General features: G+C 44.6%; 1 protein-coding gene across 3 annotated transcripts in view; it reads right to left on the bottom strand.

The window, feature by feature from the left end:
• The window catches only part of ERG (ETS transcription factor ERG), a 138,082-nt gene that overhangs the window by 76,374 nt on the left and 38,550 nt on the right, over positions 1 to 23,158 (bottom strand). The window contains exon 1 of one of the 3 annotated variants that reach the window (XM_088160481.1): positions 13,651 to 13,838. The exons of the other annotated variants lie outside the window; for them this stretch is intronic. The gene's annotated coding sequence lies outside the window, so the exon portion shown is untranslated. Of the gene's footprint in view, positions 1 to 13,650; positions 13,839 to 23,158 lie in introns of those variants that run through there. 3 annotated transcript variants of the gene reach the window in all.

The raw sequence follows: 23,158 nt of genomic DNA, 5'->3' as shown, positions 1-23,158 counted from the left end.
TACAGGAGAATTTTCTACAAACTCCCTTAAAATGTAGCACAATTGGTGTCTGTATTTATAACTCCACACAGAAAAGGAATTACCAGCCTGTGTGCTACCTCAGCCTTCCAAAATAAGTATGGCCAATCCATATATTCTACAGTTGTAAAAAAAGTAAATATTTTTAGTTTTTGATGTGGCACATTTTGAAGTGACTGACATGAAATTATGGCAGGGCTGTGATACTTTGGAGGCTGAGGATACAAGTGACTTTTCACTGAGTATTTATTTGTGGGAGTTCTGCACAGAATGATTTCAGTGGAAAACGAGCCCTGCTGATTTGTTTCTGTCCTGTAGTTTGGACAATTTCTATCATCCACTAACAAAATCTACCAGAGGAAATGCAGGGAGCTCACCAGTCCTACAGTTTTGAGCACAGGTTTTTAAATTAACTTAGTGAATTCAGGCTGCTCAAGCTATGACTGGATTGATGCAATGTGTGAATTACTTCAGAATAATATCTGAACAAATATCTGTACATATCTGTACAAATATGCAGAAAATAACTCCTTGTTCATGGATAACTATGGAATAAAAAAAAAAGACAGTACTTAGAACTTAAACAGTTTGTTAAAATATACTCAAACACTTGGCCTTAAGAGCTCTACTCATCAGTTTATCTTGTCATCTCCCTCTGGATATCTCCCTCTATTATCTCTTTTTTTCCCTTTAATTGACTAATCATGCTTAGAAGTGAGTATTTAATTTCCTTTTATAAAGCTAGCAACTTGACTTTTAAAAATACATGCTATTATCTTGCACTGAAGCCTGCCAAAATAAAATACCAAGTAGTGATACAGTTCATCACCAACAGAAGTATATACAGAGAGCTAAAAAAGAGAGGGTGAGGGTTAAATCCTGTCTCTGTTAAAGCCAGGGGAGTTTTATCACTGTCTTCCTCAGAGCCTGCACTTCATCCCAGCTACTCATAACACTTTTCATATTTGATAGGGGACAATTTAAAGTGATAAATAGCAGACAAATTACACATGTGTGTGAGGAAGGGAAGATTTCAAAACAGCCTCAGTGTCAAAATGAAACTACTTCTGTCAGTTTGGAGAATTTTTGGCCTACCAGGCTAAAGCTGAGTTTAAGCAGGGGAGATATTTCTGCTTATGCTGGTTATCTGAAAGCTCCAGGCTGCTCCAGCCCTACTTGGATGTGAAGTTCAGGCTTACCCAGATTTCAAAAGGGGCCACCAACCTTCACTCAGAAAATGAATTTATTTCTATTAATGGGTCTATATGTATCAGTTTAAGATCTAGTTTCAGGCTTCATACAGCTCTAGAAGAAATTATGCTTTTTCCTCATTTCCTTTTGGTGAACCTTTATTGCAAAGTCCTGGACCAGAAGCCACATTCCCAATGTCTGTAGCTCTGTCCATCTGGAACATGCTGCAAAATTTCACCTTTCAGACCTGGTACCCACTGATGCTGAACTAAGCATCATCACCATCACCATCATCATCACCATCATCATCACCAGCATCAAGGTGGGAAGAGGCTTTCAGAATCACCCACTCCCAGCTTTCAAGGTAATTCTCCTACATTTACTTCAATTTTACTCAGAGAGCAGAAATCTTCAAAGCAGGGAATAATGCCTTGCACTGCTTTCCTGGCAGTGGGTTCATTAATATCTGCCTTTGAAATAGCAATTTCATATCCTCAGTCTCTTTAAAGGTTTTATAATTTTTTGCTTCTTAGAAAACAAAAACAGAAACAAAACCAAAAAACCAAAACCAAAACTTTAAAGGTATTTCTTAGAGAGTTTTGCTCTCAAACATGAATACACAGATTGGATAAGAAAATATGTTTATGCTTTGGGGTAAAGCAGCCAACAGCTTATTTGAGGATGGATTCCTACTGATTTGCTACCTGAAAGTCAAGGTCATTAAAATGCAGGCTGACAGCAATGAAAGTTATGTAATTACAGATTCTTTCCTTTCTTTAAAGCACCTCTCCCTTCAAAAAAACGTTTCCTCTGCCCCGTCAAGTGAAATATTTCAGGAAACTCCCTCACAGCTTATCTCTGGAAGAGGGAGGAATATGATGTGTGGGTTCTGCCCACATGTGTGAAACTGATCCTTGTCTCCCACATCCAAGGCAATTTTTAGCCAAAACTGTTTGCTGGCCCAGAGGGAATGATGGTTTAAAGTTAAAGCCACATGCAGAGCAAGACAGAAGAGATGCTACCCCCTGTCAAGCCTCTCAGATGTCTGGCTCTAAAAATACTTTTCTCGTGTCTGCCATGCCAAAACCAGTAATATTAACAGTGCTGCTATTACAGCCAGCACTTCCAAAACTGCCTTCTCATTAAAGTCTCTCATCCAAAACAATTTAAATGCTCTATATCTAAACCACATGAAAGTCTCTAACAGTGGGGACAGGAGTTATCTGAGCCTCACCCAGCCTGGTTTGCTCATCAGAACTTGTAAAGCATCTGAAATCACGGGCCCACTGTCCAGTTTCCTGGAAAAATGCTGTCAGCCACACACTCTGTCTTACACAGCTCCACCCAAGCTCTCACAGCCCTCATTTTTATCGTATTTTTTCAGAAAAGCCCAGCTGACACTGTGGGAAGTCCTGCAGTACCAGATCCCAGTGTTCCCATTAAACCTGTCTTGGAGAGCCTCTGCTTAAGGCATGTACTTATAGGATCAGGAGAATGTGCACGTTTTAAAGACAAAACCCATCATTTTGGAGCTGCTGGTTCATTTCTTCAGTTTGAGATTTCCCTCTGCTGTGAAGGGCAGTGGGTGCCAGGCAGTGGGTGCCTTCTGTCTCAAAAATCCCACAGATTTTAAGAGGGGCATGAGAAGAAAAATTCCATTCAGAAACTTTCATAAGGGAAAATTTATCTTAAAATGATGTCAGGAAGCTTTGATCTGTAGCACTGGGCATCCAAAAGGGTGTCAAGAGGATGCATCAGGCTCTTCTTAGTGGTGCCAAGCAATGGGAGAAGAGGAACATGCAGGGACTGAGCCCAGCAATTCCCCCTGCACAGGAGGCACAACTTCTGTCCTGGGCAGGGACCAGAGAGGGGCTGGGGTCTCCTCCCTGGGGATATTCCAGAATATTCCATCTGGACACACTCCTGTGCCCTGTGCTCTGGGATGGCCCTGCTGGAGCAGGGAGGTGGCACCAGTGACCCACTGTGGGCCTTTCCAACCTCTCCCATCCAATGATTTTTTATTCTTTGCCTCAGAATTTTTTTTTGGTGTTTGTTTTTAACTTTGCATCTATGTGGCAGCTCTTTCCCTGATAAACTCATCCTCCTAAAGGATGCCTGAAGTGGGAAAATGCTTTTTCCTCCTTTGCTGTGCAGGGGCCATCTCCCCAGTGCACAGCAGGTGACTGAAGCAGAGGGAGAGCTCAGGGTGGAACAGGCAGCTGGCAGAGATGTGGATCTGTCTGAAAATCAACATCTGAGGAGAGGAGAGAGGCTGAGGTGCCTTGGTGTGTCCAGCTGGAGCAGGGGACACTGAGGTCAGAGCTCCCTGGGATCTGCAGCTCCTCCCAAGGGACAGTTCCCATCTCTGCTCTGGGACACGGACAGCACCCAGGGAGAGGCTGGAGCTGGGCCAGGAGGGATTTAGGTTGGATTTTAGGGCAAGGTTCTTCCCCCAGAGGGTGCTGGGCACTGCCCAGGCTCCCCAGGGAATGGGCACAGAGCTCCAGGAGCTGCCAGGGATGCCCAGGCTGGGATTGTTGGGGGGTCTGGGCAGGGACAGGGGTGGGACTGGACTATCCCAGGGGTCCCTTACAACTCTGAATATTCTGTATTTCTATGGAACAGAGAGCACCTGGGTTGATACCTACGCCTGGTGTTGGCTGTAAGAATAAGCCAAACCCAAACCTGTTCTGTCTTCCCTTTTTCCTGAAGTGGGAAGGGCGAGGAGCCTGCCAGGGCTGCAGTTTATTCATATTTATTGCAGTTTATTCATAGATTTATTACCTTGTTTATTCATACCTTGTTTATTCACACTGGGGGCCTGGCCTCTCATGGCCAGTGTCATCACAATTACCAACAATTTGCAGAGTGGTCCCAGGTTTTCAGAAGTGTTGCAGACTTTTCCAGAGGCTGCAGGGACATGGCAACCATTTCCTCTGAGTGGCTGCCACATCTTCCCCCAGCACTTGCTCTGCTCCAGTGATGAGTGAAGGGACTCCTATAAAAATTGTCTGAAAAGCACTCAGGGATTGCTTCAGGATAAAAGCTGCAGTTCCTCACCATATGGTGCAAATGGCCAGGAATAAAGCACCTCCTTATGAGGAAAAGCTAAAATCTGCCAGAGGTACACGGATCCTAGCTAGGAATGACACCATCAGCCTTGGTTGGAGGATTGTGCATTTGGACCTATTTTAAAGGACATTTTCTGTTACAGAGAAAAAAATAAAATTATTCAATATTTAGGGAAATCCAACCAGACACGAAGTCTTAAAGTAAAACATTTCACTGAACTCCTAAAGAGATAGCATTAAATAGTTTTCTAATTATATGTAATTCTACAAGTACTGGTGAAAGGAAAATGAACACACAGAAGGGAATCATGAAACTTTTAAAAGTCACAGGCCCATGAGAGACTTTTGCCCTCCTATCTCACACACAAAACATTAAAAAAAATAGTAATTTGTAAATCCAAATTGCTATCCCTGTACCTCTGACACCTTTAACTGCGTGATAAAACTACCCAAGACAGCCATTTGAAACATATTTGGTAGAGCTTTTATTCCATCTGATCCATGGTTATGAAGTTGGCATGCAAATTTTATTTTAAGTTGAAGGGAACTCTTCAAGGCTGTGAATGCACCTTTCCACTACAGAATCAAGAAACAGCAATGTATGCAAATCCTTTAGAGAGATTATCTTTACCTTACCTTAGCTGCCCAAAAATTCAACATCTAGATTAAAACTGTTGCCTAGGCTGCTTTGAAATCTATTTTAAAATGGGATTAAATACCCTCAGGATATGCCAGTATTTCCATGAGCTCTGAAGACAGGTTTAGCTCTCAGAGTCAGGGGAGATGGATCTTGATCCTAAAGACATAAAGTCTCTTTTCAGTGGTGCCCAGTGATAGGATGAAGAGCACTGGCCATAAACCAAAATTCAAGAAGTTCCCTCTCAGCATGAGGAAGAATTTCTTTCCATGGAGAGGGCAGAACCCTGGAAGAGCTGCTCAGGGAGGTGATGGAGTCTCCCTCTGGAGACATTTCAAACCCACCTGGACACCTTCCCGTGTCACCTGCTCCAGGTGACCCTGCCTTAGCCAGGGGGGTTGGAGTGGATCATCCCCAGAGATCCCTTCCAACCTCAAGTAATTTGGGATTTTTGTGACAGCCATGGAATGGAATTCAGAGCAGGGTTTCATAGGCCTCGTAGGACACCAGGAAGAGGAAATAATCGGAGATGGGAAGGCAGAAAACACATCCTACAAAGCACAGGGCCCTGGGCAGCCAGTGCCAGCTCCTGCAGCTCCTGATCCAAGGGACCTCATGGCACACTGGGATCTCCCTGCCATCAGTGACAAAACAACTGGGCTCCCTCTGCTCCAGCTGATACTGATGGAAATTCTGAAGGAAGGTGCTTTATGAAGCTCCCCAAGTGCTGATATATCTGAGAGCTGAGGAAGCTGTAAATAGGAATTGGGTCATCCCCATCACCAGTTTAAACCAAGCTCAGCAGACAGGTGCTTATTTAGCGGTGGGTTTAGGCCAGACCCCAGAAAACAAGATGCTGTCCACACCTCAGGTCACACCCATGCCTTGGCAGCCTCCTCTGGAAAGGAAAAGGCTTCCTCGAGGGACAGAGACCAAACTATTCTCTCACCCTGCAGTGAATGGCTGAGGCTGTGCCTGAAGGCACCACTGTGATGGAAATGATGTTCACACAGACTGCTCCTGTTCCCCACTGTTCTTCCAAGCAAAAGGGCTCCCAGTCCCTTCCCAGTGCCCAATCCACAAGCAAACACAGGCATGGAATATGTGTAGAAATGTCACTGCCTAATACAACAACTCACAGAGACCACAGCTGACCCCAAGGCTTCCTCTAAGCATTTTTCCACAGACATGCTTGATGGTATGGGCAGAGACCTTTACTGTCACAGTCACTGGACAAGTGAATTTCCTTGGCCAGGAGAGTCTTATAAAATGGATTTCTAACACATCACTGACCACCTACTCTTCTGTGTTTCGTTTTTTTATATTTCATTTCTTTCTTTCTGAAATCGCTCAGCTGGGGCTGCTCAGCCTGGAGAGGAGTGCCAGCTGAGAGGGGCCCTCAGCCCTGGGTGTCCCTGGGTGTGTCTGTGTGTCCCTGTCTGTGTGTCCCTGTCTGTCTGTCTGTCCCTGTGTGCAGGCAGGCTCAGAGCAGTCCCAGGCTCTGCTCCAGGGCCCAGCCATGGCCCCAGAGCCACGGGCAGGGACTGAGCCCAGCAATTCCCCCTGCACAGGAGGCACAACTTCTGCCCTGGGCAGGGACCAGAGAGGGGCTGGGGTCTCCTCCCTGGGGATATTCCAGAATATTCCATCTGGACACACTCCTGTGCTCTGGGATGACCCTGCTGGAGCAGGGAGGTGACACCAGTGACCCACTGTGGTCCCTTTATCCACTGTGTGATTCTAATACAAATCAAACCCCAAGCATTTTTACTCCATCACAGCAGCTCCAAAAGCTGATTATGGTATTAATTATCATCCCAGCCATTTGTCAGCCACTGCAACACATGGATCACTGCCTGGCCCAGACAGAATACAAGTGTACCACAAGCTTAGGACTTTGTGCAGAAAAACTTTTAAGAAGGTTATCAAAGAGAAATGGTTGTCATAGGACACAGGTTCATATTTCACTATAAATTAGAACCGGATAAGCAGAAGAGCCAGAGACCAGTTTTCAGCATGGGAGAAGATTAATGCAGTGTCTCAAAAGTGCTTTTCAGTGTATTTAATTGCACTGATAGTTATTCAATGGCACAGATTTCTTTTTACATTACTTTCTCAGAAGGATTTGTCAGAGTGCAGCGCTTTCTCCTTGGCTTGATGAAACATTCTGTATTTCCTTCAGTTTGTCCTGAATAACCTAAAAAATACATGACCATGGATATAATCTCCAGTCTGATTGGGATCTCACTTCCCGTTTTCCAGCTCATTACCAAATGGATCGAACAATGCCAGATTTAGGATGTGATTTGAGACACTCTGCTACTGATCTTGAGTGCCAGCCTGAAAAATTAGTTTTGACTAATTTTTTCATGGTTTTTCCTTGTTATTTTTTCTTCTTTCTTTCTTTCTTTCTTTCTTTCTTTCTTTCTTTCTTTCTTTCTTTCTTTCTTTCTTTCTTTCTTTCTTTCTTTCTTTCTTTCTTTCTTTCTTTCTTTCTTTCTTTCTTTCTTTCTTTCTTTCTTTCTTTCTTTCTTTCTTTCTTTCTTTCTTTCTTTCTTTCTTTCTTTCTTTCTTTCTTTCTTTCTTTCTTTCTTTCTTTCTTTCTTTCTTTCTTTCTTTCTTTCTTTCTTTCTTTCTTTCTTTCTTTCTTTCTTTCTTTCTTTCCCATCCATTTTTAATGGCTGACCGAATGTCACTTTTTCCTTTGACAAGAAAGCTTTTGGAGCTGGTTTTTTTTTTTTTAAATAAACCCATTCTTTCAAATCTGCTTTTTTTAGGTTTTTTTGTGCGACCTAAAAAAATGCACTAAAACAAAGACTTCCAATCTTCCTTTGGAAAATACATCCCACTTCATACAGTTGATGGAGGAGGTGCATTTATAACTTTGCCATTGTTTATTATTGAGACTGGTTAGGTGTTATTTTTGCCCTGCAGTAAGGCTTGGAGGTGCTTCCCAGCTCTGCTCTCATGTTTGTTTTCAGAAGTAAGTACAAAGACTGTCACTCTTAAGTTCCCCACTTCCCCTGAGCCCATTTGTGTTGTGAGCAGCTCAGGCACTTCATTCTTCAGGCCTTTCAGAACTCCTGGATTAATACCATTAGGTCTGGGTAACTTGTTGCTATTTAATTTATCAGTTTGTTCCAGCACCTCGTCTGTTGATCCTGGCAACAGAAGCAAAATGCTTTAAGGGCGCCTCTAGAGCAGATATCTAAAGAAAGTCACACACACATCCCTAGAAAAAAATCCTCTCTCCAGCAGCCAGAATTGGAGATTAGAGCCTGGTTCATGGATGTGAGCCACACCAAACCAAACGGGGGATCCAAATAACTCGGGTCTTTCTGCTGCTGAATGTATGGTACCACGTCAAGGCTCTTTATAATTAGCACAATCCGTAGCAGATTTGTTTTTTCTCCCAAGTTGTAAACATTCTCATGCTTTACTCAGCTGAGGTGGCTGCTGCTCTGCTCCCAGCTGTGTGTGTGTGCAGGCACACGTATCCCAGACACTGAGCACAATGTGCTGCAGCTGAGACACAAACCTGGTCCACACTGCAGGATCATGGAATGGCAGAATCATTCATGTGGCAAGAGACCTCCAAGAGACCTGTGACTGATTTCCACCTTGCAGAGGTGCACTGGGTGCCATGTCCAGGTGTTCCTTGGGTCTCCACCACCTCCCTGGGCAGCCCCTGCCAAGGCCTGAGCTCCCTTTCCATGGGGAAATTCCTGCTGCTGTCCAAGCTGAGCCTGCCCTGGCCCAGCCTGAGGCCGTTCCCTCTCCTCCTGTCCCTGTTCCCTGGAGCACAGCCCGACCCCCCCTCCCTGCCCCTCCTGCCAGGGACTTGTGCAGAGCCACAAGGTCCCCCCTGAGCCTCCTTTTCTCCAGCCCCAGCCCCTTTCCCAGCTCCCTCAGCCCCTCCTGGGGCTCCAGCCCCTTCCCAGCTCCCTTCCCTGCCCTGGACACCTCCAGCCCCTCCAGGGCTCTCCTGCAGGAGCCACAACTGGACACAGCCCTCGAGGGTCTCTCAGTGCCAGCACAGAGGGACAATCCCTGCCCTGCTCCTGCTGGACACACAATTCCTCATCCAGCCCAGCTGCCAGTGGCCCCTTGCCCACCTGGGCACCCACGCCCCTGTGAACAGCACCCACAGGTCCAAACCCTGTTCCAGAAGAACTCTTGGTGACACAATCACCATCACCCAGGGGGTATCATCCCAAAATGCACCTACACTCATTAACTCAACCCCAAAGAGTGGGCTTGGCACTGCTGGCCACATCTGCCACTTCCTTGCCCCAAAGCTGTGGCAATAAGACCAAACGGAGGAACTGGCCAGGCCTGGACACCTCTGTTCACACGAAGCAGCCTGCAGACAGATGAACCAGGGCCGGATCTGAGCTGGCAGCAGCCCCCCAGTCCTCTCCCCCCATCCCAGCACTATTAGGGCTGCAATGGGATCCATGTGTGACCACCCCACACGTGCACGGCGCTTCCTGCACTCCCAGCCCTGCTGGGGCTGGGTTGGAATGACAGCATTTTATTCACAAATCTGCTGCCAGGGGCCTGCAAAGGCTCGGCTGACTCTGGACACCTGCAAGGTCCATTCAGGGAGCAGCCAGTCAGGAAAAGAAGAAGGAAAAGCACAGGGAATAGAGAAGAGCAGCACCAGCCCCAAAGATGGGTGAGCTGGGAGCAAGGAGATCTGCTCCCTACATTAACTTTGAAGAATGTTTTTTTGAGACCAGACAAAAACCCCATTAAATTTGGGGTCTGTTTGAGCTGTATGAGCAGATCCCATGGTGTGGGGGCTGCAGGTCACACTGCCTGGGCATGGCACAGTGACCAATTCCCAAGCTCTACAGAAACTCTGGGACTTGGTTCCTTTCTACCTTGAGCATATTAAACCAAGCATAGCCAAAAATAAAAGTGAAAGAGGATCAAATCTGTGCTACAGCAAACCAACAGGAATGCTTTCTCCAAAGTCTGCCTGGTAGATTTAATACAACTGGTTTTTGGAGGCTATCTATCATTTTCGTTTGGCATGAATATAAATCCAAAAATCCCTTGATCCCAAGAAGGCACTGAGGAGACTCAGTCAAGATTTCAGAAGGGATGTGCTCCTTAACTTGGAAAGTTGGCAGATGATTTAATTTTGTGAGCAAATTTGACAGTGCCGTAGGAATTTTCCAAAATCAAAGAGCCCTTTCATAGGCTTCCCTACCCAATACTCAATCCAGTGCCTAAGAATAACATTCAGCCCTCATTAATTAATGATATCAGCCCGAATAATGTCAGATTGCCTCAGAGCCTTGCCGGGAGGGATGAATCACACCCGGCCGGCTCCAAGGCTCTCCCTCTGACAAACTCCAGTGTGTGATGATGGAAAGCTCAGCCTGGAAAGCTCCCACCACAGAGCCCCAGCAGCCCTCACCCCGTCTGAGGTGTGTGGGGCACACTTGGAGATCCCACCTGGTTCTATCAGGAAGGAAAGTATTATTTCACCCTGGTTAAATGGTGTTGTACCTCCCCATGTACTTTGTGTGGTGGGTGCAAGAAAGGACAGCAGAGGTCCACTCATTTTCGGGATTCCCAGCAGAGTCAAGATCACATCCAACAGCAAAATCTCTATCTGTGATTCTGGCTTTTACCAAAACTACAAACTGAGATTTCTCAGAAGCCCTACTCAGCTGATCCTATTCCAACTCGGGAAAAGGCACACCAGCTGTCTCCATAAATGTACAATTTTACTGAAGCCATGATTATGTATGAAAACATCCAGACTGCCTCCAGAGTGCTCTGTCCTAATATTGACATAAAATTGCCTCATTTCTATTTGCAACATGATTTTCACGTATCCACACTCCTGCGACAGCTGAAAGCAGCGACTCTGTATCAGTCATGAAAGTGAAGTTTGGTAATATTTGTGTATCACCATCTTTTCACGTCAGTGATGCGTTCCCTGGGCCTCATGAAAGATGTGCAGGCAAGAACAACCGCATTGTTTAATGCACTCACATAAATATTTATCCCTTTCCCTTCACAGTGGCCACGGCTGGCCAGGCACCAACCTCGTCCCCGCTGTCCCATGGAACATCCCAGTCCTGCCACGAGGACCAGCCCAGGGCTGAGCCCGGCTCAGCCTTAACACCAGCTCAGCAGAAAAAGGCACATGTGGCCTTGGTTGTGGGATTCTGGTCACAGAGGTGAAGTGTCAGGCAGACAAAGCTGGGACTTGTCTTTTTTTTTTTTTTTTTTTTTTTTTTTTTTTTTTTGGTGCAGTGTTTGTTTATGCGCCGCACACGTCGTGCCCGGTAACACGAAGCCGCCAGTTTCGGATTACAAATATACCATAAATGCCATAAGTGATTTATTTTTCTGCCGCGCCTGGGAAAGCAAATTTGGCGTTTTTTGTAAAAAAAAAAAAAGAAATCTGAACTTGACGCTGATGTATTCTAATTGCCACTGTAAATATAGATGTTTTTGTTACGCACAAGCACCGTTTTGATGTGATGGCCAAAGCTCTCAGAAGGTTTGATTCAGAGAGATGGAGCCTTGAGAAAGATCCATCAGATTTCAGGAACCCCCGCCACAAACAATTTTCAGTTCAGTAGGACCGGTCTGAGAACAACTTTAATGTGCTTTCTACTCTGAGGCATATTGGTTCTAAAAGCCACTGACAAGTTTCACACACAAACATTTGTGTTTGGAGGAGGCGCTGCCAAGCAAGCCTGTAAAAACCATTAAATCTAGAGTTTGTTATTTCATTAAAGCATTCTGAAAAATCTCGCCGAGCGACTGCATTTTGAAAAACCTGCAGACGTTAATTTCACCCCTGAAATGTGATTTCTTTTAAAATCCTTTTTTCCTCCCTAGTCCCTGCCATAGGATCCACCCCAACATCTGGAGAACAGAATCCAGGCTGACAGACTAACGCACATGTGCAGCAGTGTGTCTGCTCCTTTGCTGCTTCTCAGGACAGACACATTGTCTCCCTCTCCTTCTGCCCGTCCCCTCCTTTTCTTTTCCTTCTTTTTTTTTTTTTTTCTTTTTTTTTTTTTTTCCCCTTCCTTTAATAAGACTCCACATGTCTTGCAGCTCTCTGCTGCGAATGTGACCAGGATGTGATATTGCCTTGCACCAACACACAACGTCTGGCTTAGGTGATACCAAGTTACTGCCCTGGCTTTGAATGCCTGCAAGGTTATTAACCAGCACATCTGGCTCTCTCCCTAGGAGGGTGAGTTCTGCAGTGCCCCAGGAATTTCTTTCATACACCACTTTTATTAGCTTTTCAAAAGAATACGGATTACCACTGGAAGGGAAGACTTAGGTCGTTTGCAAACATATTGGTCGCCAACCTGCTTGCCATGTTTGAAAAGCAACAATAACCAAAACTCGTTATTTGATTTTCAGAAGTAATCGCCCTTTGTTTTAGCACACTCTTATTGCTCTTGGTCTGCATTAATGAAAAAATGGCTGGTGATTTGTGATGAATAGAATTAAAAAAAAAAAAAAGACATTACAGAAAGCCACAAGGATAACTTAGTTTGGAAATACAGCCCCCAAAACATTAATATCTAATCCTATTTTTCCTGCAGACCTCACCCCATGATCACAGAAAGGGAAGAGAAATGTGTTTCAGGCTTAATCAAAAGAGAGAAGCTCCAGAGAGCAAATTTATCTCCTTTGCCCGCACATGGAAGTTGCACAGGACGTGAAGTTTGAATGCACAAGTGATATTACTGTAATTTCCCATCTGGACATCCCTATTTCAGTAATGCCAGAGAGGCCTTTTCTGGTTTCATTTATATCACTTCCGAAGCAGTTTAAGACAAACGGGAAAACTACACCAAAAAAAAAAAAATCCATGTGGGGTTGTTACAGAGGGAGCTCCCCAGGGCTTTCCTTCTACCTGCCCAGCAAAGTTCAACATTCCTGGGCAAATCTCTCCTGAAAAAAAAACCAAAACTCGGGAAACACCTGCCTGCCTCCCAACCCACCTGGAACTCCACCTTCTCAGGAGAAACCTCCACCACCTGCCACTGCTGAGCACACTTCAGGTGCAATATTCTCCATGCAGAATTAAACAAGCCCAGGGGGAAAAAAAAAAAATTAAAATCGCTGGACTTGCTAATTAATCTCCTTTTGAAGCCACGTGAGGGCAGATTTTCGGAAGCTGTCGGCAGGCACTCAGCAGCTCCCATTGTTCCAAGTGGGAGTTGTTTGGCACTCCCAGCTTTTGAAGGGCTGCTCCTTCACGTAGGTGCTTAAATGGGAGCTCTGCTCTCCACTAACCTTTCGCAATTGCTTTTGGCCAGGCTGATCCTCCAGAAATATCCCGGTGCAAAGAGCAGTGAAAGCACTCACAGAAAAGCCTATTTTAAAACGAAGTATAAATAGCCCATACTCCTCCAGCCAGGGAAAAGAAACAACACTCTGTGATTTCCCCAACCAAGGGAGACAGCCAGGCAAAAAGTTCACAAACTCCAGTAAATTCATACAATGAAAACAAAACAAAGATTCCTAATTATGCAAATGAAAACAGTGAATGTTTTCAAGAATGTCACAACCTTACTTGGGGATTTCTGCCAAACCGAGCAAGAATTTAAATCCATCAGATAAAATCCTGATTTCTTTAGATTAATATCCAAACAAAAGGGATGGCTGGATGAAACTCTAACCATAAATTCAAGTATCAGATAAATTACACTCAACAGAACATAAAGATCTTCTCACCTCCTCAGGTCTGAATCTTCTGAAAAGCCCACCTTGGCAGCCTTAGACTTGGCATTATTCAGTCAGCTCCAGCCTTCAAAAGAGCCACGACTCATTTGGTCCACTAAGGCTCATGGAAATCCTTACAGGGCTTTTTGCTGCGCCTGCCTATAAATTGCATTGTCTTCTTAAGGCTTCCTGTCCTGCAAACAGAGGCACCAGCACAGAGATTCAACTGAGATTGTTTTCCCCCTCTTCTGCTGCTTTTATTTAACACACACAAAAAAAAAAAAAGGGGGGGGGGGAGAGAGAGAACTGGTAGAAGTTCCTTACAGGAGTTGGAAGAGGACATCTGCAGGCAATTTAACATGAGGGTTTGTTTCTGTGTCAGCTGGCAACCCCTGGATAACTCTGTCATGTAACTTATATGCTAAAACATGATGTAGGACAACCAGTGAGACTGGGTAAATATGGCAGCACATCAGTTTTATTTGATTAAGATTTATACTTTTTCGAAGGGAGCAGCCCTGCCATAAACTCTGCAAACAAATACAATCCCGGAGCTGTGAGTGTCCCACCCTGATCTTCAAACCCACCTTGTGCTGCAGCCCAGGAACAGAAAACAAGTTTTTTCAGGTGAAGACGGGAATTTTTCCCTTCCTTCCCAGCTCAGGAGTGATGGAGCTCATCCTCCTCTGCAGGTGCCAGCAGCAGAATGTGGAAGGGCTCAGGCAAACACGAGGCTGAGCCCACATTCTGTGCCTCAGTTCACTGCTCCCTGCCCACTCCAAAAGGCAGCTCAGGAACACAGAGCAGTATCCAAAGGGAGCTCTGGAGATAACCCAGCTCCCCAAGTTCCCCCACCCCATGTGTTTAACTTCCTCCCAGCCAGAAGAATCTGGTCAAGTGAGGAAAGCTCATCCATCCTGGTTCCACTTCTGCTCTTGCATCAGACCTTATGTATTTTGACGTTTACAGCCATGCATTTGAACCGAGGCCCTGATTAGATTCAATTGGTAAAATTACCTTCCTCCCCTTCCTCTTTGTGTGTGTGCACACTTTGGTTTAGATTATTAGTAATTTAAAAATCAATCTTGCAGTTAAATGTTTAATAGCATAATTGCTCCTGTTGCCTAAATTTGTTTAGTTTGTGCTTTATTAGCATGTAATAACTGAAAGTATATTTTCCTCTGTCTCAGTTAATAACGTCTCTGCCATGGCTGATGTGCTGTGAGCCGGCTGGCTGCAGTTCTGGGACAGCTCTGGGGGAACTGGAGAGATTTTCTGAAGCTTTAACTTAGGAGTTCGTGGCTCCCTGTAACTGAATCCTCAGCTGGCCTCCACTTGAGTTTAAAAATTTTTTTTTTTCACTACAAGTTCATTTTGGGGACCTTTTAGTCCGGCTGTTGGGCAGGGAAGTTCTGTTATCCCAGACCTGGACATGCGTGCCAGCTGTGTCACACAGGATGGGACCACAGTGGGTCACTGGTGTCACCTCCCTGCTCCAGCAGGGCCATCCCAGAGCACAGGAGTGTGTCCAGATGGAATATTCTGGAATATCCCCAGGGAGGAGACCCCAGCCCCTCTCTGGTCCCTGCCCAGGGCAGAAGTTGTGCCTCCTGTGCAGGGGGAATTGCTGGGCTCAGTCCCTGCCCGTGGCTCTGGGGCCATGGCTGGGCCCTGCTCTGCCCCTCCCTGCACCCAGGGACACCCAGGGACACTCAGGGACACCCAGGGACAGCCAGGGACACCCAGGATTGAGGGGCCCTCTCAGCTGGGGCTCCTCTCCAGGCTGAGCAGTCCATCTAACAAAGAGTTAAACACAAGTCCCCCCTGTGCTTAATGTAACTTCATCAAGTCCCCATGGGAAAAGTGGAAACACACATTTGCTTCCCAAGGAAAATTATCACCTTCCTAATACAGATCTCCCCTTCTCTTTAAAAAGGGAACCCAGATACTGCTTAAAGTAAATGAATGGTTTGGGAATGAAAGGACCTTGAAGATCATTCAGCTCCAACCACCCCTGCCATGGGCAGGGATATCTTCCACTATTCCAGGTTGCTCCAAGCCCCAGTGTCCAACGTGGCCTTGAATATTTCCAAGAACTGGGCAGTCACAGCTTCTCTGGGCTACCTGTGCCAGGATTCCTCCCAAATTATTCACAGTCTTGACATGTCAGCTTTCTGGGAGCTTGGAAAGTCTCTCTAAGTGACCAAGTGAGTACAGATAGAAACCTGTGCCAGCCCAGCCTGGAAGGCTCAAAACACACCTCAGATTCACCTCCCTCCTTCCCAGTGTAATTCGAATTTGCAATAGCAGGTTACAGTGTCCCACCAAACATTTACTGCTGTTCAAGGAGGTGATAATGACTGCCAGCAAGTTTATCTCTTTGATCCAAGGCAATCACAGATGATATGGAATACACAACACACATGCCAAACACTCTTTTAAGCCTCAGCAGCAGAAGAAATTGATCCCTTCCGTGTCACAAAAAAACCCACCAAAACACTGGAAGCAACAGCAGCATAGGCCTAGAGATGTAGGAGAGTAAAGTTAGGTGGGATATTAGGAAGAAATCCTTCCCTGGGAGGGTGGGCAGGCCCTGGCACAGGGTGCCCAGAGCAGCCTGGGACAGTGGAAGGTGTCCCTGCCCATGGCAGGAGTGGTTGCAACTGGACGATTTTTAAGGTCCTTTCCAACCCAAACCATTCTGGGATTTTGTATCTTACAGTAAAAGTCACCTGTATTAGCTGAATTTAAACATGCTGCAAATCTGGAGGGCAACATTTGGGGTTTACAGGTTATTAGGCAGCAAAAAGCTGAATTTCTGAGGAGGATGTGGTAGTGAAGAAAGCACTACAGAGCCTCTTGGGAAAGAGAACTCACTGGCCACACAAACACAGGATTTATGGGGCAGAGCAATTACCCTTTCTGCTCTTCTAGGTGAGGACAACATACACCTTTTTGATAAATAAACAAAATTGCACCAGGAAAACACATATTTTACTGAATCACTATCTAATTAAACATGTATGGAAATACTACTGACTTGAGCCAAGAAGATTTTCTACTATGAGAATTTGAATTGTCTTGGGAAAGAACGCTGGGAGTCAGAAAATATCCTACAAAACAACAGGGAAGGACTTAATGGCAAATGATAAAATAGCAAGTTGGTGAAAGGTATCTAATCAAATGCCCATAACTGTTGATGATGAGGTAATGTCTGTATTAACAATCTAAAGAAGGGGATAAAATAACACATCAGCCAAAGACACTGCACCCCAAAGTCAACTTTGGGACACCAAGGACTGGTGAAATAATCCAAAAAGGTCTTGAAGAGATAAGAACATGGGTAGGAAATAATGAAGTAAAAATTCAGATTTAAAGAGGACAGGGCTTAGAAAAAGTTGAAATATGAGACTTTCTAAAAAGGGAGGGGAGAGAGAGAGGAGAAGCAGAGAGAAGAAGAGAGAGGAGAGATTAATTTTTGAACAGATGAAGCACATCACCAAGTCCAAGAGAATCATTTATCCCTGTCTGGGCTGCTGGAGCAGCAGCTCCTGGAAAATGCCTTTCAGCCCCACAAGGCACCACCAGAAGTGTAACAAAAGGGTAATTTATGACCACATTTGTGATCAAACAACCAGGACAGCCAAAAGCAGGGATGGATGCAGAGGTGAGGGGTGAAGCTGCCTGATCCCCAGCACCCAAACTGGACCCTGAGCAGAACCAATGTGCACACACTGTGGGTGCTTGGGAGCCTCCCCTCAGCTCTCCCTATAAATCTCCCTCTTTAAGAAGGTGAGGAGGAGCAAAGTCAGTGTGAAATTAAGGAGTTTTGAATCCACAGGGTAAATGAATATAAGGAAATGCTTCACAGTAAGGAGTCATGAGGAATCACCCTCAGGAAAGGTGAAAAATGACCCATTGCTTGGGATATTTGTGACCAGATGAAGGCAAAACACAAATCCAGTGTACATTAAACAGTAATCTCTGATTTCCTTGGACATAATCTCCACACATCTTTAACATTTGCTTGGCAGATCTGTGCAAGGACAGTCCAGGGCAGGTGGTTTCTGTAACCAGGTTTCAAGGAAGGACACAGCCTTTTAGAGAAAGCTGCTCCAGAGCCAGACTTTCTTGCACCCCTTCCCTTCAGGGAATTACAGTCTTGGAGGCACAAAACAGCATTGGGACACTTGGGCTCGTGGATTTGCTGACCTCACATGCCAGGGTGGGCAGGATCTAAGGAAGAGGAGACAAATATTTTGGCAGTGGGCTTGAAAGACCTTTACAGGCTGAGATTTGGGAGCTCTCAGTCCCACCCCAGGCTCTAGAGCAGAGCAGTAGGAACAGGATGAATCTTATTTCTCAAAGTCTCTAAAGTAGAACTGGTTTTGTTCCTGTTCCAGTTTGTCTCATCTATCTTTCCCAAATTCTTCTCGTAATTTCTCCCCACCCTCAGCTTCCCAGCCTGGCTCTGGTTTCCAAGACCCATCCATTTTATGATTTCTACCCATCACCAGTGGAAATGTCCAGACTTTTAACTGTCTGGCAGACTGCAGAAATGAGATTTAAACACATCTGACTCCATGTAACAAAGGGTTTGTGTAAAGCACATCTATCAGCCAGAGCTCTGAAAATGCATTTGGTACTCTTTAGTTTGCTCTTTCCTGCTTATGAAGAAGATAATTTTTGTTTAAAAATGGCCCCACTTAAGGAATTATCCATGCCATTAGTCCCTATAACAATAGAGATTAAAGTCTCTAGACCATCCCCTATCAAAATAACATACTCTTCTTTGAACATGTCATTAACACTATTTTCCATCTGGTTGTTGGCAGCAATCTTGGATTTGCTCCGAATTGCTGAAAGTTCATCAATTATAGCACACAGAAGCCATTATCTCTCTTTTCCTTTAGCAAGGAGGCATTTGCTCAGGCAGACAGAAGAGGTAGAGTTCAAGAGCAAAGGAAAAAAATGAAAAGGAAGAATTTACTCACTGGAACTCTATGGCAATCATTTGGTTACCATCCAGAATTTTAAGCTGCTGAGAAGTGAATCACAATTTCTGCCTAGGAGGGGATTCTAGAGTTCAAATCCAGTAGTGATTCTGGCATTATTACAGGTAACTGATGTGTAGCTGACACAGGAGGGAAATGGAACAGCAAATCTGAATCCTGGCAGTGTGGGAGCTCTGAATGAGCACGGGAGGGGAGGAGTGCCACCCACATCCACGGTAAACTCTGTTTATAAACTCATCCATGGTAAACTTTATTTTCTGAGGACACAGAGTAAGCTCCAGTGATCATTCAAACAAGATTTAGGGGCTGTAATCCAGCACAGTTAGGAAGAAGAACAGCGAAACTCCAACTGTGGTTTTACCCTGTCAGTACTAAAATAGGGAAAGAGCTTTTAAAGCTTTACCAGGATAATAAATGAAGTCCACAGTGAGAGGTAGGAAAATGGGATGGAGCTACAACTGCTCAGCTTTGAGGGCTGCTGATACTAAAAGCTTTTCACACCAACCATGAAGCAGGCAGCAGTTATCCCTGAGCAGCTTTGTTTGCAGCCCAGGTAACATCCAGGAGCTTGTTCCCTTCCTGGGTCATCACTGACTCCTACCTGCAGGAGGGTTGGCTCACTGGTCAGCTGCTTTCAGGAGCAGCTATTCCCTATTTTCTGGAAGGGATGGGAGTGTGTTATCACCTGGTGGCAGGCTGTGATTCAGCAGAACCCCATTCTGCACATGGATCACCTCCTCATCCAGCCTGCAGTGGGTCTCAGTTTACTCCACGTGGGGCTGGGGGCCAAACTCTTTGTATCCTTGACTGGGATTTCCATGCTCTCACTCCCAGCTGAGCTGCCCAAATATCACTTCATAAGCAATGAAAGAAGTGCTTTAGCCATGAAAAGAATCCACAAGGACCAGGCTTCTGGCTCAGGCAAGACCCCAAAAAGAGGTGGGGGTAAAAGGCTGGCTTTATCCTCTTTATCCTGGAGGATAATAATAATAATAATAATAATAATAATAATAATAATAATAATAATAACAATAATTCGGTTGTCCTTCCCTTCTTGTCCCCCTGCCTGTTCAGGCAAAGTCTGTATTGTGCATACAAAACTCCCAGCATAACAAAATCTTGGATCCTATTGAGAGACTCTACAATTCCAGGAAAAATAACAGATTATATCAGACCTAGAATATACTCCTTAACAAATAATACCACTTCAAAAAAAAAAAAGAACTTAGATTTAACCATAACACAACAGATTAGGTACATCCAGCAGCATCTCTACACTGCCACAATTTGAAATCCAATATATTCTTTGCCCAACAAAGGAGTTCTGAGGTCAGGTTTCATGATACTTCCAGTAACAATATGGGATGCTGTGCATGGAAATGTGGATTTGCCACCACAACCCAGGCAGAGAAGTGCTAAATTCAGAAGTGGCTTTCAGAAACTGCTATGGAATTTCTTCTTTTATTTCTTCTAAGAAACCAGGTTTTCATTCAGTGTAGTATCAGGAACAGCTTCCAGATTTGATAACCCAAAACTGACAGGTTCAGAGGCAACAACCTCAGTTGCATCCACAGAACAAATGAGGCTGTGCAGACACAGACCAGCTGAGCTTGGCTTGAAATATTTGATGCCCTTGGAGAACTTTTTATCAAGAATGTCCTCTTTGATTAAGCTGCCTGCAGTGTAAATTGTTCCCACTCTTCACCTTCTGAAAAACCAGAGTGTGCCACCCACAAGCATTCACTCACCTCTTCAGCCATCCCACATCTCAAAATCATCACCAACAAACAGAAAAATCAGACCAACTAAATGTGAACAGACCAAATCTTCCACCAGCCTTGATTCCATGAAAATCACACTCATTATCCCAGGACAGACACCAGTACTGATAAATACAGTATTTTATTTTACCTACACCATGCCTTGGATTCTCCTCTCCCAGTGAGGCCCAAAGGAACAGCAGTAACTTGTTTTTTTGAGAATTGGTTCCACAAAATCCCCTCACAGTGATGGCACAAGCTAACTAAAGTCAAAAACATTTGACCTCTTTTAAAACCAGAATTTAGCCCTTAAAAAATACAAGGTTTATTTAAAGGTCAGTATTTACAAAGCATAAATCCCTAAAAACAAAATATGCAAATCTTGGACAGCATTTCAGAGTTTTCCTGTGACTATGGTTGTAAGAATTGGAGTTTCATAATAACAGAACAACAAAAATATCACATTAAAGTGTGTGTGAATGAGTCTTGTCTGTACAAAGCCACACTTTCATCGATGTGAAGAGTCTTATTTATTTCAGTTCTCTTACAGGCACTCAATGTGTGAAGCTGCTCAAAGATCAGGGTCAGAATTCCCCATATTTTGCTGAACTCGAAATAAAAAAATTCAGAAAAAATCCATCCTTTTTCTTGTCCACATCAAACGTTTCTTTCCTTTGTGCTTGGACAAAACTCAAGGTCGTGACTCAGGTGAAATTGCACATCAGGGAGCCACAGGGTCACCAGATCAATGTCAGATGTTTCATTCAAGCTGAAAAATGTAAAGCTTAATCTTGAGTATCTCTGGAATGAAGCTGCCCAAACAGAAGGAGGACACACACTTTGAGGCTTTCCAAACATTCCCAAAATTGGGCAGGATCTGCCTGGGTGCAGAATGGGCAATTCTGGGTAAGAATCCAGCTCTTATCCCCCTTCAGGGATGGAGCACAAGAACATTGAGATTTGTTACATTTTCCTTCTGGTACCAGAAAAGGCTGATTTCAAAACAGTACACACAAAACTCACATGATGCACATGAAATCCCCATTTCTGAAAAAAAAAGACATCTCCGAGTATTCATCTTCCATATTCTTGTATATTTTGCATCATTTTTCCTCACATGTTCAGGCAGAAAAATTAAATATTGAAATCTGCCAAAGCTTAATAATCCAGACACTTCCCAGAAGGTGAATTTTCAAATTTCCAGCTCTAAATGTGCATGTGCTGTGTCTGCTTGTTGAAGGATATAAAGAAACACCACTGTGTGACAGAATACAGTGAATTACACTAAACCTTTAACAAGGATGATTGTAATGAACCCAGTTTGTTTCTTCTGCATCTTAACAGCAATGAGAGATCACAGAATCATAAAATCATGGAAAGGGTTGGGTTGGAAGAAACCTTAAAGCTCCTCCAGTGCCACCCCAGCCATGGCAGGGACACCTCCCACTGTCCCAGGCTGCTCCAACCCCAATGTCCAACCTGGAACTGAACATTCCAGGGATCCAGGGGCAGCCACAGCAAATCTGGGCACCATGTGCCAGGGGTGCCCACCCTCACAGGAATGAATTTTTTCCTAAAATCTTAACCTAAATTTCTTCTGGTCCAGTTTGAAGCTGTTCCCCCTGTCCTGTCACTGCAGTTCCTGATGAATTGTCCCTCTCTGGATTCCCTGCAGCTCCTTCAGGCACTGGGAGGTGCTGTGAAGGCTCCACAAAACCTTCTCTTCTCCAGGCTGAAAAATCCCAATCTCCTCATCCTGTCTCCAGTCTCTCTTACCAATGCTGTGGCCTCCTCTGGATTTGTTTCCATGTCCTTCCCATGCTGGGGGCACCAGAGCTGTGATCAGTGCAGACAGAAAAGCCCACCACACCAAAGAGGCTTTCCCACATCCCCTGCACTTTATCCTGGCTTATTTTTAAGAATGCAGCTATGTCCACTTTTAAAGCTGAAATGACCCGAGCATCCATGGCTGCTTTCCAAAGAATGTGTTTAGACCACAGCAGGCCCTAATGACATAAACAGAAATCAGAAGGATTTGAAGTGGAGCTGGCCAGCTTTCCTACCCCAAACACAGCATTAAAGTAATTGCCTTCCTCACACCCTTTTTCAATAAAACAGCAACTTTGGGGTGATGCTCTGCTGAGAACAGGCTCCTACAATTCCCTTGAACACACCATTACAGAGATTTTTATGCAGCTCTCTTGCTGTAATAAGATACTTTCATACCCAGCCTTGCCCTCTCCCACTAACTCCTGTGGTTACAAAAACCTTCTTTGGGCACTAGTTTTGGCAGAAAGCACGAAACTGAGTTATTCTATATGTTATTTTTGCTGCTGTGGGCATTCAGACAGCATGAAGAAGTACAAAATCCCTTTCAGTGTTTTCAAGTCTTACTGGTTGTAACCCATGTTGAGGCAAAAACTCAGTTTTTCGAGGGGAGGAGGATTTGTTTTTCTGTTCTTTCCATAAAAACAACAGAGGACCAGAGAGCTGTGGAAGTGCTGGGTTTGGAAAACCTGGAGAGGCGGAAAGAACGAGCTCTCCCACTACTGCAACTCATCCTAGTAACTAAACATGACCCAAAAACAACACAGAGGGATAGAGAGAGAGATTCTTTCATTCACTGAGTTTTACAGAAAAAGGGAGTTGCTTAAAATAATATTTCATTTTTATTCTATGCTTCAGTTAAAAATAAGTTGTAAAGTGGAGCTTTTTCTAGAGAGAGCTGCTGACTGGTAGATGGCA

Source organism: Sturnus vulgaris, chromosome 2 (genome assembly GCF_052056855.1).
Source record: "Sturnus vulgaris isolate bStuVul1 chromosome 2, bStuVul1.hap1, whole genome shotgun sequence".
Lineage (NCBI taxonomy): Eukaryota > Metazoa > Chordata > Aves > Passeriformes > Sturnidae > Sturnus > Sturnus vulgaris.
Note: the sequence above shows the minus strand (reverse complement) of the source record. Positions and strands in the feature narration are given on the sequence as shown.